The sequence below is a fragment of the Anabrus simplex genome, chromosome 1 (assembly GCF_040414725.1).
Source record: "Anabrus simplex isolate iqAnaSimp1 chromosome 1, ASM4041472v1, whole genome shotgun sequence".
Classification (NCBI taxonomy): Eukaryota; Metazoa; Arthropoda; class Insecta; order Orthoptera; family Tettigoniidae; genus Anabrus; species Anabrus simplex.
In genome coordinates, this window is record NC_090265.1 from 1,739,264,041 (window position 1) to 1,739,284,861 (window position 20,821).

Sequence of the window (20,821 nt, forward strand, 5' to 3'; positions counted from 1 at the left end):
TAATTCGAAGGGGGGAAGAGATGTCCTCAAAGTCTTTTTACCGAACAGTTCTTCTACGCGTTTGCCTTTTCTACATTTTTCTGTTGACATTGTTTTTGGGCTTGGTTTTCCCCACTGTTGCGGATGGTCTGTTTTGGAGACAGCGCTTTTATTATTTATAAAATACACTACCGCAGCTACGTGTTTGCAAGTTCTTCTGGCGCCGGCAGGACAGGAACATTCGCTGGTAGAGACATTACGATTCTGGTCAACCTGAACACAAAATAAAAATGTGTACAACTTAGCATCAATTAATCCTTACTAAATAAACTATATAAATTTTTACCTAACTACACCTTGCCTACCTCAAGTTTCACGATATAAGGCGACAAATTGCCAGATGTTCGTCGGGTGACTTTTCCTGTGATGTAACCGAAACCATTCGAAATTAACTTTTCATCTCCGTTCACGTGGCCACTGACAACAAGGTTTCTTCCTTTATTGCATGATGATTCACTTAGATCCCCGAATTAAATCGCTTTAAACCCGCAACTTGTTTGAATGTTACACACGTTGTACTGAGACTCTCGCACTGCGCGCCTCACCTCTTGTTTCAGAATGGGCCACTATGTAGCGCTAGGTTAGCATTTCGATCACTCTGCATGGTGCCTGTATCCATGTTGTTTTATTAGCTGTTCTGAATTTTCCATTTGATATTAGTGCTATTCCACTCTGTAATCTTCGGTGCATCCCAGTCCTCGTTTCTCTCTCCTCCCTTCTTGTTCCTCTTGTCATAGTAGGCCTCTGAGAGAGTTGGGAGAAAAATTCAGTCTATGACACCACTGGACCCTTATGACATAGCCAGTTTTGAGGAGGTTTGCTTCTGTGGCTTTTTACTAACTCCTTCTTCGCTGTCTACATATCGATTACTATCATGTTCGTATATTTCATTCAAGAGAGCTGGTGATTGCTGTGTGTTTTATCCTATTGAAGACTGTTATGAAGCCACAAGCCTCACACTGCTTCTTTTTCTCTCTCTCCTCAGCATCTAGATTAGTAATCACTCGTGTCTCAACATCTTGCTCTATTGTGGCAGTCTCCTTCATAAAAACTGGATTGGTTATACATTTTTTTACTTCCACCGGGATCGTTCATTTTATTTCTTCACTTATTTTCTTCACAATGTCGCTTTGCATTAATTCCATCATTTCCTTTAATCTCTTTGTCAAAATCTCCAGGTGGTTCCCTTTGGATTCCACTTTCTTTAGGACAATAGGTTTGCATTCCACACATAACCAAGTAAGTTTGCAATGTCTCCTTTTAACTACGTCTCATTCTCCCTTCGACAGTTCACTGCAGTCCGTATGCTGCCATCTGTTATAACACAGCATTTTCGCTCTTTCCGATGTCTTTCCTGCAGCTGTCGCACAGAGCCTCTTCCTCTACTACCTTATCCGCCAATGTAGCGCTAGCGAATAAATTTACTCTCTTTTTAGTGCTACTTATCCATATTTCTTTCTAGTTTAAGTTGTGTGTGATTATTTCTCCAAGATGTTTAAACTATAGAACTACACTAATTTTTTGATCATTTATGAAGACTTTATTTATCCAAACCAAACCCCATGGCACTACAGCCCTTGAAGGGCCTTGACCTACCAAGCGACCGCTGCTCAGCCCGAAGGCCTGCAGAATGTGAGGAATCGTGTGGTCAGCACGACGAATCCTCTCGGCCGTTATTCTTGGCTTTCTAGACCAGGACTTTATTTATGCTCAGAGATTTTGTAAGCATGATCTCAAGTTTTCTCGAAAGATATTTGTAAGCCTATGTTTAGGGCAGTATCTTGAAGATTGGTGATCTGGACACGAACTTCAGGTCAATGGCTAAGAGCTAATTCGTCTGCAAATCCCAGGCTGTTTGTTCTTATTGAGGGTTGTGCTCCAATTTTGACTTAGGTAGGTTTTCTTTTTACCAAAGTTTCATGATGTAAATGATAGCCATATTGAAAAGTAGTGGAGATAATCCATGACCTTGTCTGAGGCAGTTTTTATTGTAAAAACTTCTGACACTTCTCTCCTGGAAATTTGTTTTATTTCTGTGGCGAGCCAGAAGGAAAATTGAACGGAGTTGGGTTTTAAGTAAACAGGAACATCACTGACAAGATATCGGTATTAGAAGGAGTATCCAGCAGAATAGTTTGACTGGTTCTGAATGTTATGATATAGATGTTGATTCCCATAGTGAACCTGAAATATTTGTCCCGAATGAGAAAATTTATAATACCAATATAGTTGGTCCGTTATTGGACATTATAAATTTTCCAGCTAACTCATTCCTGGTTGCCAGCGTTTCACCCCAGTGTGCTAAATTGAGCTCATCAGTTGGTAAATAGCACACCTACCAAGACGCCTGGCTAGTGCATACCGTGGAGGCCACTGCGTAGGCTACCTGGAGTCACCGGCAGTGCCAGTGCACTATGAGAGACTGTCTCCTTTTCAAAAATTGATGCCTGCCTGGCCATCAGATGATATAGATGTTGATTCCCATACCAAACCCCATGGCGCAACAGCCCCCAAGGGCCATGGCCTACCAAGCGACCGCTGCTCAGTCCGAGGCCTACAGATTACGAGGTGTAATGTGGTCAGCACGACGGATCCTCTCGGCCGTTATTCTTGGCTTTCTAGACCGGTGTTGATTCTCATAGGGAACCTGAAATATTTGTCCCGAATGAGTAAATTTATAATACCAATATAGTATTAGCACACTGGGGTGAGAAACGCTGGCAACCAGGAATGAGTTAGCTGGAAAATTTATAATGCCCAATAACGGACCAACTATGTCTATATATATAAAATAATACTATTGTCTTTACATTGCTCTGAATTGTAAAAGGATGCTATTTCTGTATCTGTCGTGTCCAAAGTAGAGAGGAAATGCACTTTTTCAATTTCCGTAATTTCTGTCTGTGTGTATGTACATGCATCACGAGAAAGCGGCTGAAGAGAATGTAATGAAAATCAGTGCGTAGTGTCCAGGAATAAGTCGCTACAATCTAGGCCATACATAATCTTATTCACGCTGAAAGAAATGGTAGTTTAGGGCAAGGCCTAAATTTAAATTCTCAAATGTTTATGTTGTTAGTGGTCCTATCTTAATGAAAATTGGTATTCAAAGTCGGGAAATAAGTTGCTACAATCTTGGCAATAAATAATTTTATTTGCGCTGAGTGGAATTGTCATAAGGCAGCAGGAATAGATGAAATTAGACCTGAAATGGTGAAGTATAGTGGGAAGGCAGGGATGAAATGGCTTCATAGAGTAGTGAAATTAGCATGGAGTGTTGGTAAGTTACCTTCAGATTGGACAAAGGCAGTAATTGCACCTATCTATAAGCATAGGAACAGGAAGGATTGCAACAACTATCGATGTATCTCATTGATTAGTATACCAGGTAAAGTATTCACTGGCATCTTGGAAGGGAGGGTGCGATCAGTAGTTGAGAGGCAGTTTGATGACAACCAGTGTGGTTTCAGACCACAGAGAGGCTGTCGGGATCAGATTTTCAGTATGCGCCAGGTAATTGAAAAATGCTACGAGAGGAATAGGCAGTTGTGTTTATGTTTCATAGATCTAGAGAAAGCATATGACAGGGTACCGAGGGAAAAGATGTTCACTATACTGGGGGACTATGGAATTAAAGGTAGATTATTAAAATCAATCAAAGGAATTTATGTTGACAATTGGGCTTCAGTGAGAATTGATGGTAGAATGAGTTCTTGGTTCACGGTACTTACAGGGGTTAGACAAGGCTGTAATCTTTCACCTTTGCTGTTCGTAGTTTACATGGATCATCTGCTGAAAGGTATAAAATGCCAGGGAGGGATTCAGTTAGGTGGAAATGTAGTGATCAGTCTGGCCTATGCTGACGACTTGGTCCTAATGGCAGATTGTGCCAAAAGCCTGCAGTCTAATATCATGGAACTTGAAAATAGGTGCAATGAGTATGGTATGAAAATTAGCCTCTCGAAGACTAAATTGATGTCAGTAGATAAGAAATTCAACAGAATTGAATGTCAGATTGGTGATACAAAGCTAGAACAGGTCGATAATTTCAAGTATTTAGGTTGTGTGTTCTCCCAGGATGGTAATATAGTAAGTGAGATTGAATGAAGGTGTCGTAAAGCTAATGCAGTGAGCTCGCAGTTGCGATCAACAGTGTTCTGTAAGAAGGAAGTGAGCTCCCAGACAAAACTATATTTCCATCGGTCTGTTTTCAGACCAGCTTTGCTTTACAGGAGCGAAAGCTGGGTGGACTCAGGATATCTTATTCATAAGTTAGAAGTAACAGACATGAAAGTAGCAAGAATTATTGCTGGTACAAACAGGTGGGAACAATGGCAGGAGGGTACTTGGAATGAGGAGATAAAGGCTAATTTAGGAATGAACTCGATGGATGGAGCTGTACGCATAAACCGGCTTCGGTGGTGGAGTCATGTGAGGTGAATGGAGGAGGATAAGTTACCTAGGAGAATAATGGACTCTGCTATGGAGGGTAAGAGAAGTAGAGGTAGACCAAGACAACGATGGTTAAATTTGGTTTCTAACGGTTTAAAGATAAGTGGTATAGAACTAAATGAGGTCACAACACTAGTTGCAAATCGAGGATTGTGGCGACGTTTAGTAAATTCACAGAGGCTTGCAGACTGAACGCTGAAAGGCATAACAGTCTATAATGATAATGTATGTATGTATGTATGTATGTATGTATGTATGTATGTATGTATGTATGTATGAGTTGAATGGTAGTTAAGGGGAAGGCCTAAAATTTAATTCTCAAATATTTGTGTTATTAGTGGCCCTATCGACAAATACCACATTACTGAAGTTATATAGTATTAAATTTCGGATCGTTTATGTCTTATGCATTTTTACCGTTCCAGCTATGATAACAGAGATCTTAATGAATTTGGATTTTTGTTGTTAAGCCCATATCAACGTCGAGTTACAAGAAAATGGTTAAACAGAATTGAATGAAAATCGGTATATAGAGTTGGGGAATAAGAAACTAGAGTCTACACTATAAATAATTTTGTAAGACGTCCTAATATCACAGAGTCGAAAGAAAACTGAATGCGAAGGCCTACAATACAGAAAACTCATAACATTGAACAACAATAATATTACATTGACCATTGTTTGTTGTGATGTGCTTTGTCTCTTCTGTTGCCAGTCATGTCTGGTAGATGGGATTACTGCTGTTACCGAGTATTTTTTTTTTAAATTTGCTTTACGTCGCATCAACGCAGATAGGTATTATGGCAACGATGGGATAGGAAAGGGCTAGGAGTGGAAAGGAAGTGGTCCTGGCGTTAATTACGGTACAGCTCCAGCATTTGCCTGGTGTGAAAATGGGAGACCATGAAAAACCATCTTCAGGGCTGTCGACAGTGGCTTTCGAACCCACTACCTCTCGGATGCAAACCCACAGCTGCGCATCCTTAACCGCACGGCCAACTCGCCCGATTGTACCGAGTACAACAGCCTGCCTGAATATTGGCGGGAAGTAGCTCAGGAGTTAGATAACTTTCTTCTTAAGCATGCCATTCCACTGGCTCATAAATTTTCTGGTACTACTGGTACGTAACAAACTGGTTCATCATAGCATTTGAGCTATTCAATCCCTACTGTGAGGCACTGATTGGAACAAGCAATGTGCATATTTAACGAAATAATGGCGGTCGAGTGTTCACAGCTGTCTGCGGCCTGGTCATTCCAGCTCTGGAACTTTGGATTGTTCGATCGGCACCGTAGTACTGTTACATTACATGTTATAATTTTATATGTTATAAATTTGTTTGAAACTTTTTACACCGTAGTACTGTTCGTTAAAAGTGAGAAAATGTGCGGTTTTTCATTTGATCAAGTATTTTATAACATTGCTTTTAATCGCTACATTACTACTCACGTTTTTGTAATGACCTATCTCGACTTCAGTTAGGAAAACCATAAGGCAGTCTTTCTGAGAATCCTGTTGCTAAGCACGGGTACATCAGCTAGTAGGTATTATAAATTTACTCATTCGGGACAAATATTTCAGGTTTCCTATGGGTATCAACATCTATATCATCTGATGGCCAGGCAGACATCATTTTTTGAAAATGAGACTGTACCGGTTGGTACACCTATACGCCGCACATTTGAATTTTCCGCCTTAAAGTACTCCTCTTCAGCTGAAACTCTGAACTTAAAAAACTGAATAAATTCAACCGTTTATCAGAAGATGTCACTGTGTTAATTTCGAATTGTTTTTCTTTACTAATTATCAAGAAGTGTGGACATTCTCTCACAGATGTCTCTACCAAAAACTATGATCGTGCACCCTGGTGCGAAGTGAAGGAACTTTCCTTGAAGATATTTTGTATTTATAAGTTTGTTCTTTACTAAATGTTGTTCTTTCATTTGTGGGTTGGCAATATTAATCTTTCTTTCCGCCAGTTTTGAAATTAGCCAATCGTAACTTTCTGTCATTAATTTTCAGCCAATGGCGTCATCATTCCCCAATGTTGATGTGTAACTGTAAGCTACCCAATAAATGACTGCGGGTGTGTCTTAATCATTCATGAAAGGTCTCGAATCTTCCCCGAGAGTATAAAAACTGCTGATTTTCCTGGCTCTCCGCCACTTCTACATCTAGCTTAGTGTATGGACGTGTAGCAGGGGGCGGGTAGCGCCTCTTCCTTCGGGCAGCAGATCTTCAACAAGGTAATGGCCGTTTAACATCTTTTTTTCTTTCTAGCTCAGCAGTTTAATCCATGGGGCAGGTCCGAAACCTTTAATATGTAACCTATCTCTTGAAACATGTAAATTTTGTTTCAGTCTTTGTAAAACTTCATATATCTTTAACTGTAATTCGGGGATAGAGAGTGCTTTACCCTCTCGAGCTCCCCTTCATTTTGATTTGAGGTGACTACATTTTCATAACCGATTTTGTACTCTTCCTTAATGTGTTAAAATTTTTCTTATACGAGTCACCTCCCTAGTTTGGGAATAGCCCCTGTGTCATCGGCCTAGTGCCTCTTAGGTTTTAAAATGTGTATTTAGGAATGCTACTTCACGCCTCCATTCCTTTTGCGTTTAGGGCCATTTAAATGAACCTATTATTTTTCTATTAAGGCCCAGTAGGCTGGGTACAAGATACCCCTGTTTTCTTGTAAGTTGTGCCTTGAGGGCAATTTTTGGTAAAATCTGTTGTGGCCTTTAGTAGGGGATCAGCTCTTTTTGAGGTGGTAAAGTGCCTCTAGGAGGTCTGATGTGTTTTTGGAGCTAATGCTCCTTGTATAAAGGGGTTGTCTGCCCTTTGAACAAATGTGTGTCTTGGTAAAGTTGGGCTAGTAAGCTCAAGGATTGTGGAATTGGGGCTCGTAGACCAGAACTTGTTAAGACCCCGAAACTTGTACTTTCGTTCGTAAAATTATACCTTGTACCTGATTATTGGATAGCTGTTGACTTGTTCTTATTAAGTTTTCAAATTCTATGTAAAAATTGTTAAACCTTCCTATGTCCGAAAATATAACCTTTATTGAAATTTTAAATCATCTTTCGGCCTTGTAGTTGGATCCATTCCAGCCCGCACCTTCTTTCACCTCTGCCTTCCACGGGTAACTCCGTAACAGAGACAAAGTCTCTCATAGTGCATTGGCACTGCCGGTGGCTCCAAGTAGCCTATGCAGTGGCCTCCACGGTATGCACTAGCCAGGCGTCTTGGTAGGTGTGCTATTTACCAACTGATGAGCCCAATTTAGCACAATGGGGCGAAACGCTGGCAACCAGGAATTAGCTGGAAAATTTATAATGTCCAATAACGGACCAACTATATTGGTTCTGAATATTTTGAAAAGGTACAAAGTGCAGATTGTACAAGTTTATGCTCCCACTTCAAGCCATTCAGATGAAGAAGTTGAGTTCTTTCTATGAGAGTCTTGAAAAACTCTGTGAAAAAGGAAGAATTGTCATTTCCAACTGATTATTGGTGATTTTAATGCAAAAGTCGGCACCTATAAACTTATAATGCCAATATAAATGGCCCATTATTGGACATTATAAATTTTCCAGCTAACTCAATCCTGGTTGACAGCGTTTCGCCCTCATGTGCTAGGTTGGGCTCATCAGTTTGTACCTAGCACACCTACCAAGACGCTGGCTAGTGCATACCGTGGAGGCCACTGCGTAGGCTACTTACAGCTACCAGCAGTGCCAATGCACTATGAGAGACTTTGTCTCTTTACGAATAACTGATGTCGATTGAAGTTATTAGTTACTTGGAAGAAGAAGGTTTGACACTGATAAATAAGACAGACGGTTTGTTGTAACGGTACCAACACCATAGAGTTGGTATTCACGAATCAGAGAAAAATTATAACCAAAAGTCAAAAAATCATCCCAAACGTCAATAGGAAACACCAACTAGTGGAAACAACCTTTCTTATCGGATATGGTAGAGATCGGAGGGACTTGGAGGTTATTAAGATATTGAGGAAAATACAAAATGAAGCAATAAGTGAGTTGGACAGTTATGAGGTTCTTAAGACAAGTCAAGGAGGCGATTTGGATGAGGCAGTCTTGAAGATGGAGCTTCTGTTACATAGTGCTACCTTACTAGTGGTTTATAGAAAAAGTCAAAGCCATGGTTCAATGAAGTCTGCTACATGGCTCATAGGGCTACACTAGACTCTCTACATTTAGCACTAAACTCTCGAAGTGACGAACATTTACAGGTTTATTCTAAAATGAGGAAGGAATAAAAATCTATCGTAAAAGAGACAAAAGAATTATACCAGGAACAAGAAGAAAACCTTCTGATTGAGGAAGTAGAACAAGATCCATACAGAGCTCTAAATCCTAGGCACCCAAATATCCTAGCAACATTCCTATGGAAATTTGGGAAAACCATCTTAGTACTGTCCTACAAGGGAAAGATACACACCTTTTAGAAGACAAAGAAAGCAATTATGGATCTGTGGTGTACAATGACATTTACAATAAGATACAAAAGTTGAAAACTAGAAAAGCGGCTGGAATTGATCAGATTTCTGGGGATATACTAAAGACAATGGGTTGGGATATAGTACCATATCTGAAGTACTTATTTGATTATTGTTTGGTCGAAGGAGCTATACCAGATGAATGGAGAGTTGCTATAGTAGCCCCTGTGTATAAAGGAAAGGGTGATGGACATAAAGCTGAAAATTACAGGCCAGTAAGTTTGACATGCATTGTATGTAAGCTTTGGGAAGGCATTCTTTCTGATTATATTAGACATGTTTGTGAAATTAATAACTGGTTCGATAGAAGGCAATTCGGTTTTAGGAAAGATTATTCCACTGAAGCTCAACTTGTAGGATTCCAGCAAGATATAGCAGATATCTTGAATTCTGGAGGTCAAATGGACTGTATCGCGACTGACCTGTCTAAAGCATTTGATAGGGTGGATCATGGGAGACTACTGGCAAAAATGAGTGCAATTGGACTAGACAAAAGAGTGACTGAATGGGTTGCTATATTTCTAGAAAATAGATCTCAGAGAGTTAGAGTAGGTGAAGTTTTGTCTGACCCTGTAATAGTTGAGAGGGGAGTTCCTCAGGGCAGAGTTATCGGACCTTTATGTTTTCTTATATATATATAAATGATATGAGTAAAGGAGTGGAATCGGAGGTAAGGCTTTTTGCGGATGATGTTATTCTCTATAGAGTGATAAATAAGTTACAAGATTGTGAGCAACTGCAACGTGATCTCGAAAATGTTGTGAGATGGACAGCAGGCAATGGTATGTTGATAAACGGGGTTAAAAGTCAGGTTGTGAGTTTCACAAATAGGAAAAGTCCTCTCAGTTTTAATTACTGCGTTGATGGGGTGAAAGTTCCTTTTGGGGATCATTGTAAGTATCTAGGTGTTAATATAAGGAAAGATCTTCATTGGGGTAATCACATAAATGGGATTGTAAATAAAGGGTACCGACCTCTGCACATGGTTATGAAGGTGTTTAGGGGTTGTAGTAAGGATGTAAAGGAGAGGGCATATAAGTCTGGTAAGACCCCAACTAGAGTATGGTTCCAGTGTATGGGACCCTCACCAGGATTACCTGATTCAAGAACTGGAAAAAATCCAAAGAAAAGCAGCTCGATTTGTTCTGATTGATTTCCGACAGAAGAGTAGCGTTACAAAAATGTTGCAATGTTTGGGTTGGGAAGAATTGAGAGAAAGAAGAAGAGCTGCTCGACTAAGTGGTATGTAATACCAATATACATGGTCCGTTATTGGACATTATAAATTTTCCTGCTAACTCATTCTTGGTTGCCAGCGTTTCGCCCTCGTGTGCTAGGGTGGGCTCATCAGTTGGTACCTAGCACACCTACCAATACGCTGGCTAGTGCATACCGTGGAGGCCACTGCGTAGGCTAACTGGAGCCACTGGCAGTGCCAATGCACTAAGAGACTTTGTCTCATCAGCAAAAATTGATGCCTGCTTGGCCATCAGATGATATAGATGTTGATTCTCATAGGGAACCAAGAATGAGTTAGCAGGAAAATTTATAATGTCCAATAACGGACCATTTATATTGGTATTATAAATTTACTCATTCAGGACAAATATTTCAGATTCCCTATGGGAATCAACATCTGTATCATCTGATGGCCAAGCAGGCATCAATTTTTGCTGATGAGACAAAGTCTCTTAGTGCATTGGCACTGCCAGTGGCTCCAGTTAGCCTACGCAGTGGCCTCCACGGTATGCACTAGCCAGCGTATTGGTAGGTGTGCTAGGTACCAACTGATGAGCCCACCCTAGCACACGAGGGCGAAACGCTGGCAACCAAGAATGAGTTAGCAGGAAAATTTATAATGTCCAATAACGGACCATTTATATTGGTATTATAAATTTACTCATTCAGGACAAATATTTCAGATTCCCTATGGGAATCAACGTCTATATCATAAGTGGTATGTTCCGAGCTGTCAGTGGAGAGATGGCGTGGAATGACATTAGTAGACGAATAAATTTGAATGGCGTTTATAAAAGTAGGAAAGATCACAATATGAAGATAAAGTTGGAATTCAAGAGGACAAACTGGGGTAAATATTCGTTTATAGGAAGGGGAGTTAGGGATTGGAATATCTTACCAAGGGAGATGTTCAATAAATTTCCAGTTTCTTTGAAATCGTTTCGGAAAAGGCTAGGAAAGCAACAGATAGGGAATCTGCCACCTGGGCGACTGCCCTAAATGCAGATCAGTATTGATTGATTGATTGATTGATTGATTGATTGATTGATTGATTGATTGATTGATTGATACCTTGAACTTTTTACAGTTGAAGTGGTGGTGGCAGTAATTAATAGTCCTAAAGACAATAAAGTCTCTGGCCCTGATCTCGTTTACAATAAACACCTGAAAAGTGCTCTTCCAGTGCTTAAACAAGCTATCACTTATATTTTTAATTTTTAATGTATGCCTTTTACAGGTAACAATCCCTAATCATTGGAGAAGATCTGCAGTCAGAATGATATATAAAGGCAAGGGAAAATCGGATGACCCAAATGCCTGTAGAGGTATTGCCCTTGAGTGCACCATGTTTAAGACCTTATCAAAGCTCCTGGCTAATCGTCTGATTTTAAAAGTTGATGACAGACTTCCGGAGGCACAGTTTGGATTTCAGAGAGGAAGATCAACAACACAAGCAATTCAGTGCCTTCTAAATGATATCGAGGCTGCTCTATCAGTCTCAAGAGGAAAATTACATGCCGTTTTCATAGACTTTTCCAAAGCATTCGACACGTTAAGCAGGAAGATTCTGTTTGAGAAATTAGAACAATTGATAGGGAATAGCAGCTACATAACACGACTCATTAAAAACATATTGGCCTCAAATTGTATAGTGATAAATGATGGAATAACAACATCTAATCCTATAGAACAAACCACTGGCGTATTACAGGGTGATCCGTTGAGCCCATTGTTACTTATCATCGCGACTGCTGATGTAGAAATTTTTTCAGAAAGAGTAATTCCGTACATGTATGCAGATGATATAGTGTTGGCTTCGAGTTCAGAACAAGAGCTACAAGCAGCTTTTAACCTAATGATGACATGGGCAGAAAGAATGAGCTTCGTTTGAAGGAAGAAAAGACAGTTTCTATGACATTTAGGAAGGGTGGAAGGTCAACAACTTTCAGCGCAAGGAATGGTCCTCTGCGAAGTGTGAACAACTTCAAATACCTGGGCGTCACATCACAGTTTTCTGGCTAGGATTTTACGCTGCATATTAGGGAAAAAGTAAACGCGGCAATAAAGGCTATGAATGACATCTGGTTCCCACACAGGCTATCACTAAAGACAGCCCTGGAATTGTTTAAACTGAAGGTAACACCCGTTATATCTTACGGCCTTGAAATCGTATGGCCTCATTTAAAGAAGAAACACTTAGCGTTAATAGAAAAAGTTAAGTTGACTTTCTTGAAGTAGATTCTGTGTGTTTCTAAATACACCCTTTCACGTCTGGTTTATGAGTTAACAAGGGAACTGTTCTACATAGAGGATCTTTGGCTACAAATGCCTCTCCCGTCCATACAAGGATATGATCAATTACTGAATGAACTAAAATTAAAAAAGAATAGTGTATGGAGAGACTTTTATGCTATTGATGCAATGGTCTATAAAGACTGGATGCGAAAAGAATATGACCTAAGACACCTAGTCACTAGGTTCGCCGTACATGGCTTTCACTATAAAGTGTGTATAACGAAGCTGTTTCATCAGCCTGGTCCGAACTGTGTGTGATTGCTGTGGAAACCCTTGTGATCGATATCATGCTTTGTACTGTAGGCTTCAGTGAGAATCGTGGAAGGAATATTGTTCAGACGAGCATTCGTTTGTGTAATTTATTATACTATTGTGATATTACACAATTGGCCATTGGCTGCAACAAATGTTTTATTATTATAAGTAGAACTAACAAAACAGAAAAGGCCCAATTTCTAACCTGGCCAACGTATAATAAGAAATGTCTGTCATTAGACACTTAAGATCCCACTAGAAAACAGTCTCCTGGAAGCCAGTGTTGCTTGTGAAACCCTGTTCCAAATTAAGAATGAAAGAAGAATCATCAGAACTTGCATAAATAGAAAATACCAGGTTGAAGGAATCGGGAGAATTCTTTCTGATGAAACTGTCAATAGAGAGATTGACCCAATTACTAGCACAATGAAAAAAAGGAAAGATCTCGCATTTGTTTCATGCCGTGCAACTGCCGGGAAACCAGATATTATGGTAAGTAGTGATGAAAAATCTTGGAAAGAAGACTGGAGGACAATGGATCCACGAAATTCAGCAAGATCTTAAAGCAGTTGGACTCGAGATAGCAGGTGCAGAGGACAAAAATAAAATGAACATCCTTCTTAACAAATGATCATATGCTCCTGCTTCCAATTGTGCCGGGTGCAACACATTTAGTACGTGATCTACGAATATACAGTCAATACCGAGAGTGTATAACAATATTATTCATAGTCTGCCTGTGTGCAAGTATTGTATTGCGAGTGATATATATTTTAATATCCCATCAGTGGGTATTCTATAAATAAGTATTGTGACTGAGTGACATTAATAGAGCCCACAACCCTCAAGAAGAAGGTATAACGAGACCAGCGTGGATCGATTTGGTCCGACAAAAGTTACAGTACATAATACCAAATACAGTAGAGACAATACGCGACACACTGTGAGATATTGCGGGTCAGTGATTTGAGCTCTGTCTAGCGGAGTGACCTGAGAGTTACTGAATCTGTCATAAGGGCATGTGTATTTGTTTGTGAAGTTTTTGGAGTTATTTATGCGTTTGCATTAAGTTGACATAAGTAAATAGTAGCTTGTGTCATTCCTTTATATCTCCTTCAATCAATCAATCAATCAATCAATCAATCAATCAATCAATACTGATCTGTATTTAGGGCAGTCGTCCAGGTGGCAGATTCCCTATCTGTTGTTTTCCTAGCCTTTTCCTAAATGATTTCAAAGAAATTGGAAATTTATTGAACATCTCCCTTGGTAAGTTATTCCAATCCCAAACTCCCCTTCCTGTACATGAATATTTGCCCCAGTTGGTCCTCTTGAATTCCAACTTTATCTTCATATTGTGATCTTTTCTACTTTTCTAAACGCCACTCAAACTTATTCGTCTACTAATGTCATTCCACACCACCTCTCCGCTGACAGCTCGGAACATACCACTTATGTGATAATGAGACAAAGTCTTTTAGTGCATTGGCACTGCCGGTGGCTCCAGTTAGCCTACGCAGTGGCCTCCATGGTATACACTAGCCAGCGTATTGGTAGGTGTGCTAGGTACCAACTGATGAGCTCACCCTAGCACACGAGGGTGAAACGCTGGCAACCAAGAATGAGTTACCTGAAAAAATTTATATTGTCCAATAACGGACCATTTACATTGGTATTACATACCACTTAGTCGAGCAGCTCTCCTCCTTTCTCTCAATTCTACCCAGCCCAAACTTTGCAACATTTTTGTAACGCTACTCTTTTGTCAGAAATCACCCAGAACAAATCGAGCTGCTTTTCTTTAGATTTTTTCCAGTTCTTGAATCAGGTAATCCTGGTGAGGGTCCCATACACTGGAACCATACTCTAGTTGGGGTCTTACCAGAGACATATATGCCCTCTCCTTTACATCCTTACTATAACCCCTAAACACCTTCATAACCATGTTCAGAGATCTGTATTCTTTATTTACAATCCCATTTATGTGATTACCCCAATGAAGATCTTTCCTTATATTAACACCTAGATACTTAAAATGATCCCCAAAAGAAACTTTCACCCCATCAACGCAGTAATTAAAACTGAGAGGGCTTTTTCCTATTTGTGAAACTTACAAACTGACTTGTAGCCCGGTTTATCAACATACCATTGCCTGCTGTCCATCTCACAACATTTTCGAGGTCACGTTGCAGTTGCTCACAACCTTGTAACATTTTTTTTTTTTTTTTTGCTAGGGGCTTTACGTCGCGCCGACACAGATAGGTCTTATGGCGACGAGTAACATTTATTACTCCATGATCCGCAAACAGGCATGATGGAGTTTTTAATAAGTAACTATGATTGATGGAAAATGGTAAATAAAAATGTAAACAGACTCTGGAATGGGCTTAAAGCAATTGTTGAGGAATATGAAAATAGGTTTGTACCTTTAAAGGTGGTAAGGAATGGTAAAGTTCCAGTATATTATAACAGGGAAGTAAAGAGACTAAGAAGGAGGTGCAGGTTGGAAAGAAATAGAGTTAGAAATGGCTGTGGAAGTAAGGAGAAATTGAAGGAACTTACTAGGAAATTGAAGTCAGCTAAGGATAACATGATGGCAAGCATAATTGGTGGCCGCCCTCATTTTAGTGAAAAATGAAAGAGTATGTATAGGTACTTTAAGGCAGAAACAGGTTCCAAGAAGGACATTCCAGGAATAATTAATGAACAAGGGGAGTGTGTATGCGAGGATCTTCAAAAGGCAGAAGTATTCAGTCAGCAGTATGTAAAGATTGTTGGTTACAAGGATAATGTCCAGATAGAGGAGGTTACTAATACTAAAGAAGTATTAAAATTTAATGAAAGCAATGACATTTACAGTAAGATACAAAAGGTGAAAACTAGAAAAGCTGCTGGAATTGATAAGGTTTCGGGGGATATACTAAAGACAATGGGTTTGGATATAGTACCATATCTGAAGTACTTGTTTGATTATTGTTTGCATGAAGGAACTTTGCCAAATGAATGGAGAGTTGCTATAGTAGCCCCTGTGTATAAAGAAAAGGGTGATAAACATAAAGCTGAAAATTACAGGCCAGTCAGTCTGACATGCATTGTATGTAAGCTTTGGGAAAGCATTCTTTCTGATTATATTAGACATGTTTGCAACATTAATAACTGGTTTGATAGAAGGCAGTTTGGGTTTAGGAAAGGTTATTCCACTGAAGCCCAACTTGTAGGATTCCAGCAAGATATAGCAGATATCCTGGATTCAGGAGGTCAGTTGGACTGTATTGCGATTGACTTATCTAAGGCATTTGATAGAGTAGATCATGGGAGACTACTGGCAAAAATGAGTGCAATTGGACTAGAAAAAAGAGTGACTGAATGGGTGGCTTTTCTAGAAAAAAGAACTCAGAGAATTAGAGTAGGTGAAGCTTTATCTGTTCCTGTAAAAATTAAGAGGGGAATTCCTCAAGGCAGTATTATTGGACTTTATGTTTTCTTATATATATCAGTGATATGTGTTAAGAAGTCGAATCAGAGATAAGGCTTTTCACAGATAATGTTATTCTGTACAGAGTAATAAATAAGTTACAAGATAGTGAGCAACTGCAAAATGACCTCGATAATGTTGTGAGATGGACAGTAGTCTATGGTATGATGATAAACGGGGATAAAAGTCTGGTTGTGAGTTTCACAAATAGGAAAAATCCTCTCGGTTTTTATTACTGCGTTGATGGGGTGAAAGTTCCCTTTGGGGATCATTGTAAATACCTAGGTATTAATATAAGGAAAGATCTTCATTGGGGTAATCACATAAATGATTGTAAATAAAGGGTACAGATCTCTGCACAGGGTTATGAGAGTATTTAGGGGTTGTAGTAAGGACGTAAAGGAGAGAGCATATTTGTCTCTAGTGAGACCCCAACTAGAGTATGGTTCCAGTGTATGGGACCCTTACCAGGATTACTTGATTCAGGAACTGGAAAAAATCCAAAGAAAAGCAGCTCGATTTATTCTGGGCGATTTCCGACAAAAGAGTAGCGTTACAAAAATGTTGCAAAGTTTTGGCTGGGAAGACTTGGGAGAAAGGAGACGAGCTGCTTGACTAAGTGGTAAGTTCCGAGCTGACAGTGGAGAGGTGGCGTGGGAGGACATCAGTAGACGAATAAGTTTTGATGGTGTCTTTAAAAGTAGGAAAGATCACAATATGAAGATAAAGTTGGAATTCAAGAGGACAAATTGGGGCAAATATTCGTTTATAGGAAGGGGAATTAGGGATTGGAATAACTTACCAAGGGAGATGTTCAATAAATTTCCAATTTCTTTGCAATCATTTAAGAAAAGGCTAGGAAAACAACAGATAAGGAATCTGCCACCTGGGCGACTGCCCTAAATGCAGATCAGTAGTGATTGATTGATTGATTGATTGATTGATTGATTGATTGAAAAAGCCTTACCTACGATTCCACTCCTTTACTCATATCATTTATGTACCGTATATAAGAAAACATAAAAGTCTGATAGTACTGCCTTGAGGAATTCCCCTCTTAATTATTACAGGGTCAGATAAAGCTTCACCTACTCTAATTCTCTGTGATCTATTTTCTAGAAATATAGCAACCCATTCAATCACTCTTTTGTCTAGTCCAATTGCACTCATTTTTGCCAATAGTCCTCCATGATCCACCCTATCAAATGCTGTAGACAATACAACTCAGTATGAGTGGAAAGATATGTGCTGCATTTTTGTGCAATAACTATGAAGTGCAGAAGGATTTGCAGTCTTTCTTCCGTTTCCCTCGTGACAAGAAAATGTAAGTAAATACTGTGTTTGCATATATATTCTTCCAGTTACAGAAATATTTTTATAGAATGTCTACTTCCTATACTTCTGACCTGCGCGACCCATATTTTAACTGGCTTAAAATATAATAAGCTTATTTTATTGGATTAGTGCAGCAGCTAACCTTGAATACTGATGTGGTGTTGTAGGTGTGATCTGTGGGTTTTGATTTAATTCAGGAAAATGGATATGCATATGTGTGTGGCTGGTTGCATTCCAAGTTATCCGAGTTGGAATGCCATAACGTTGTCAAACACTGAAGAAAATATGGGTGATTTAAGAAATGTGATGATGCAAATTTGCTTTACCCTAATGTAACGGCAAGTATTGCTTATAGGGAAATTTTGAATGTTTTTGCAGCTAAATTTATAGATTTTCTTTCTGTTAGTAGGTTCAAGTTAAAAGGAAAATTGTCCAGCTCTTAAATGTAAATTCATTGAATCATGTGTGTAAGGAATGTGCTGATATTTTTATTGACAAGTGTGCTAATGTGATGTACAATGCTTTTAAATGAGAAAAAATGACAAATGTAGCTGTGAAAGTTCAGGCAGGTATGCTAAAGCTAAAAAAGTAATGCATAAATGAAAGATCACAGAAGTCTATTTCACATCTTGATTATATGTCTAATTTCAGTCTTTAAATAATAACCTGTTAAGTAATTCTTCATTCATGTATCCAGAATTGCTCTAGCAACTTTGAAGTTAATATTTTAGCAACACTTTCTTTCTAGACGTAATTTATTTATCCATTTCAGTATATACATGTCCATTGATATTTGAATTTAGCGCGAATTTTCAGGTCACGCCAGTAGGAGCGCCACTTGCGAATTGTGTCCCATTTTAACGAGGCTGAATCTGGAAGTTCCCGTATTGTCTCTACTGTATTTGATAATACGAAAGGTTATAGGCCTCCCGGTAGTTGCTCGAACTCAGAAAATGACCAACGGTAATTAATTAGAGAGAAAGAAAATGCAGCTCATACTATAGATAGACATTGAGAAATACCAAGAGAGTTGATAATTCTAAAGCAGCAATTTTCTTCTTTTTGGAAAAATAGTGGTACAGTAAGTAAGCTTGTCGTCCCGGGTACAGCACTTCACAGCTGCAGTTGTAATAGTGACCAACATTTTATGGTCTTACATAAACACTCCATTTCACTAGGAGCGCTGTATAGCTATGACGGAGTTATATTTTAATGATATTATTATTTTACATCTATTGTATATTTCTGTAGATCAAGCTATGGGAATGTTATAAAGTATATTTCGGAGAGGTAAGGAGTATCATTCAGTAAAGGCACTGTAGTAACTCTTAAGACAACGAAGCGTTTGGGAAGTTTATTTGTTCCTGTTATGTTTGCAGTACGGGGAATTTTATGTGATTTGTTTGCTCGTCCTGTCTACCCTGTACTTTGACAGGTGACAGTAGGCACAATAAATACTACGAGCATCTGTGTAGAATTTCCAGCTGTGTTTTTAAACATAAATACTAAGTTTGTGACTTCGCAGCAGAATTTACGGCGGTAAGAGAAAGTACTTTTTCTATTTGTACATCTGTTGATTTCTCTCAACATTGTCATCCGCTGTGTTCATTTTAGTTATTGTAATTGAGTTAGGAAGTATTGACGTTTTAGTTTCACTGCAGTGTTTCGCAGTCTGCTCAGTTAGGTCGTAGGCTATGATTATTTATACCCAGATTTATATTTTCGAGACACAAGGTGCCGATACATTATTCTTGCTTGGTTTCACACTATATTATTATATGACAATTTCCGTTACATATTTTCTAGCGATGCGGTACATTTTCAGTGAAGCTTTGAGCATTTTCATATACCTGTTTGGAACGAGATATTGATGCATATGCATTTAAATATATGGCCATAGGTTTAGTAATGGTGATTAAATGCTAAAGAAACATCATTCGCAGTCGTAATTCTCATTGGTAAATTAGCTATTTTTAAAATCACATATTCACTTAATCTCTTGTGTGGTTACTGAGACATCAGTCAATTTGTTGATGAGTCAGTGCCTTGTTTGCACTTGATAATTTCACTTCCTTGATAATCTGCTATAAATAAAACACTTCATATCATCCTAAATTTACTTAAGCCCAACTTTGTGTTTATGTCACTGGCATTAGATCTGTTTGGCAGGGGCTGATAATTTTGTTTTTATGTTACCACTGCCGTCATCATGTTCAGCACATTAACCAAACACAAGCAAGGCATTCGCTATAACCAGGAGTGGTGAGCACCAGGCATTCAGGAACATTTTATCATCTTGGATGCTGTTTATCTCATATTATGTACATTGTTATGAATAATAATAATAATAATCTAAGTGAATTCCACCTTGTTAAAATGTTTTAAATTCCTGTTTGTCAATTGTTCTGTTTTAAAAATTTCCTCATTATAGAACTTTTTTGTTATCAAGAGAAATATTCTGCAGAGTTAATGAAATTGGTGTGTTTTGAAGTGCCCATCCCTCCAACACCTACTACAGTACTTAGGTCATAAAACTTACCAAATGACAGTGCTGTAATGCAGAAATATGTCAGCTGCATACCCATGCCTTGACAGTTGTGTCCTGTTCCACAAAATGGCGACCATTGAGAGGTTTCTTCATGTTCCCGAACAGGTGATAATCACTCGGTGCTAAGTCGGGAGAGTATGGTGGGTGTGGCAGCAGCGTGAATCCCATCTGATCAATGGCAGCGGTGGTGTCTCAGCTAGTGTATGCAGAAGCACACCTTTAGCCCATTTTCATGGCAGCTTAGTTTGAATGGCACGACGTAAGTGCTTAAGGGTTGCCACATATGCTGCATTGTTAATTGTGGCCTCAAATTCCAGCCAGTCAATGAGGATGATGCCCTTTGTGTCCCAGAACACTGTCACCGTTTGCTTGCCAACTGATGGCAGTGTTGGACATTTCTTTGGTGCTGGCTCCCCCTATGCTTCCATTGCATCGATTGTTGTTTTGTTTGTGGCTCATGGTAATGGAACCATGTCTCACACTAGTCATAAGCCTAGCCATGAAGTCGGCCGGATCTTGATCATGGCGTTGCAAAAGTTCTCTGCGCACGTCCACACGCCTCTGCTTTTCGTCTGCAGACAAGAGTCTAGGCACCCACGTGCATGACACCTTCCCCAACTGTGAGTGGCCGTGCACGATCCACTGCAGGGTGTCTTG

The 20,821-nt window shown here is 39.2% G+C and overlaps 1 protein-coding gene across 1 annotated transcript in view; it reads left to right on the forward strand.

Moving 5' to 3' along the window:
* The first annotated feature begins 19,074 nt into the window (after positions 1 to 19,074).
* Positions 19,075 to 20,821, forward strand: part of unc-104 (kinesin family member unc-104) — an 871,528-nt gene continuing 869,781 nt past the window's right edge. Inside the window, exon 1 of the mRNA XM_067138474.2 lies at positions 19,075 to 19,155. The gene's annotated coding sequence lies outside the window, so the exon portion shown is untranslated. The remainder of the gene's footprint in view (positions 19,156 to 20,821) is intronic.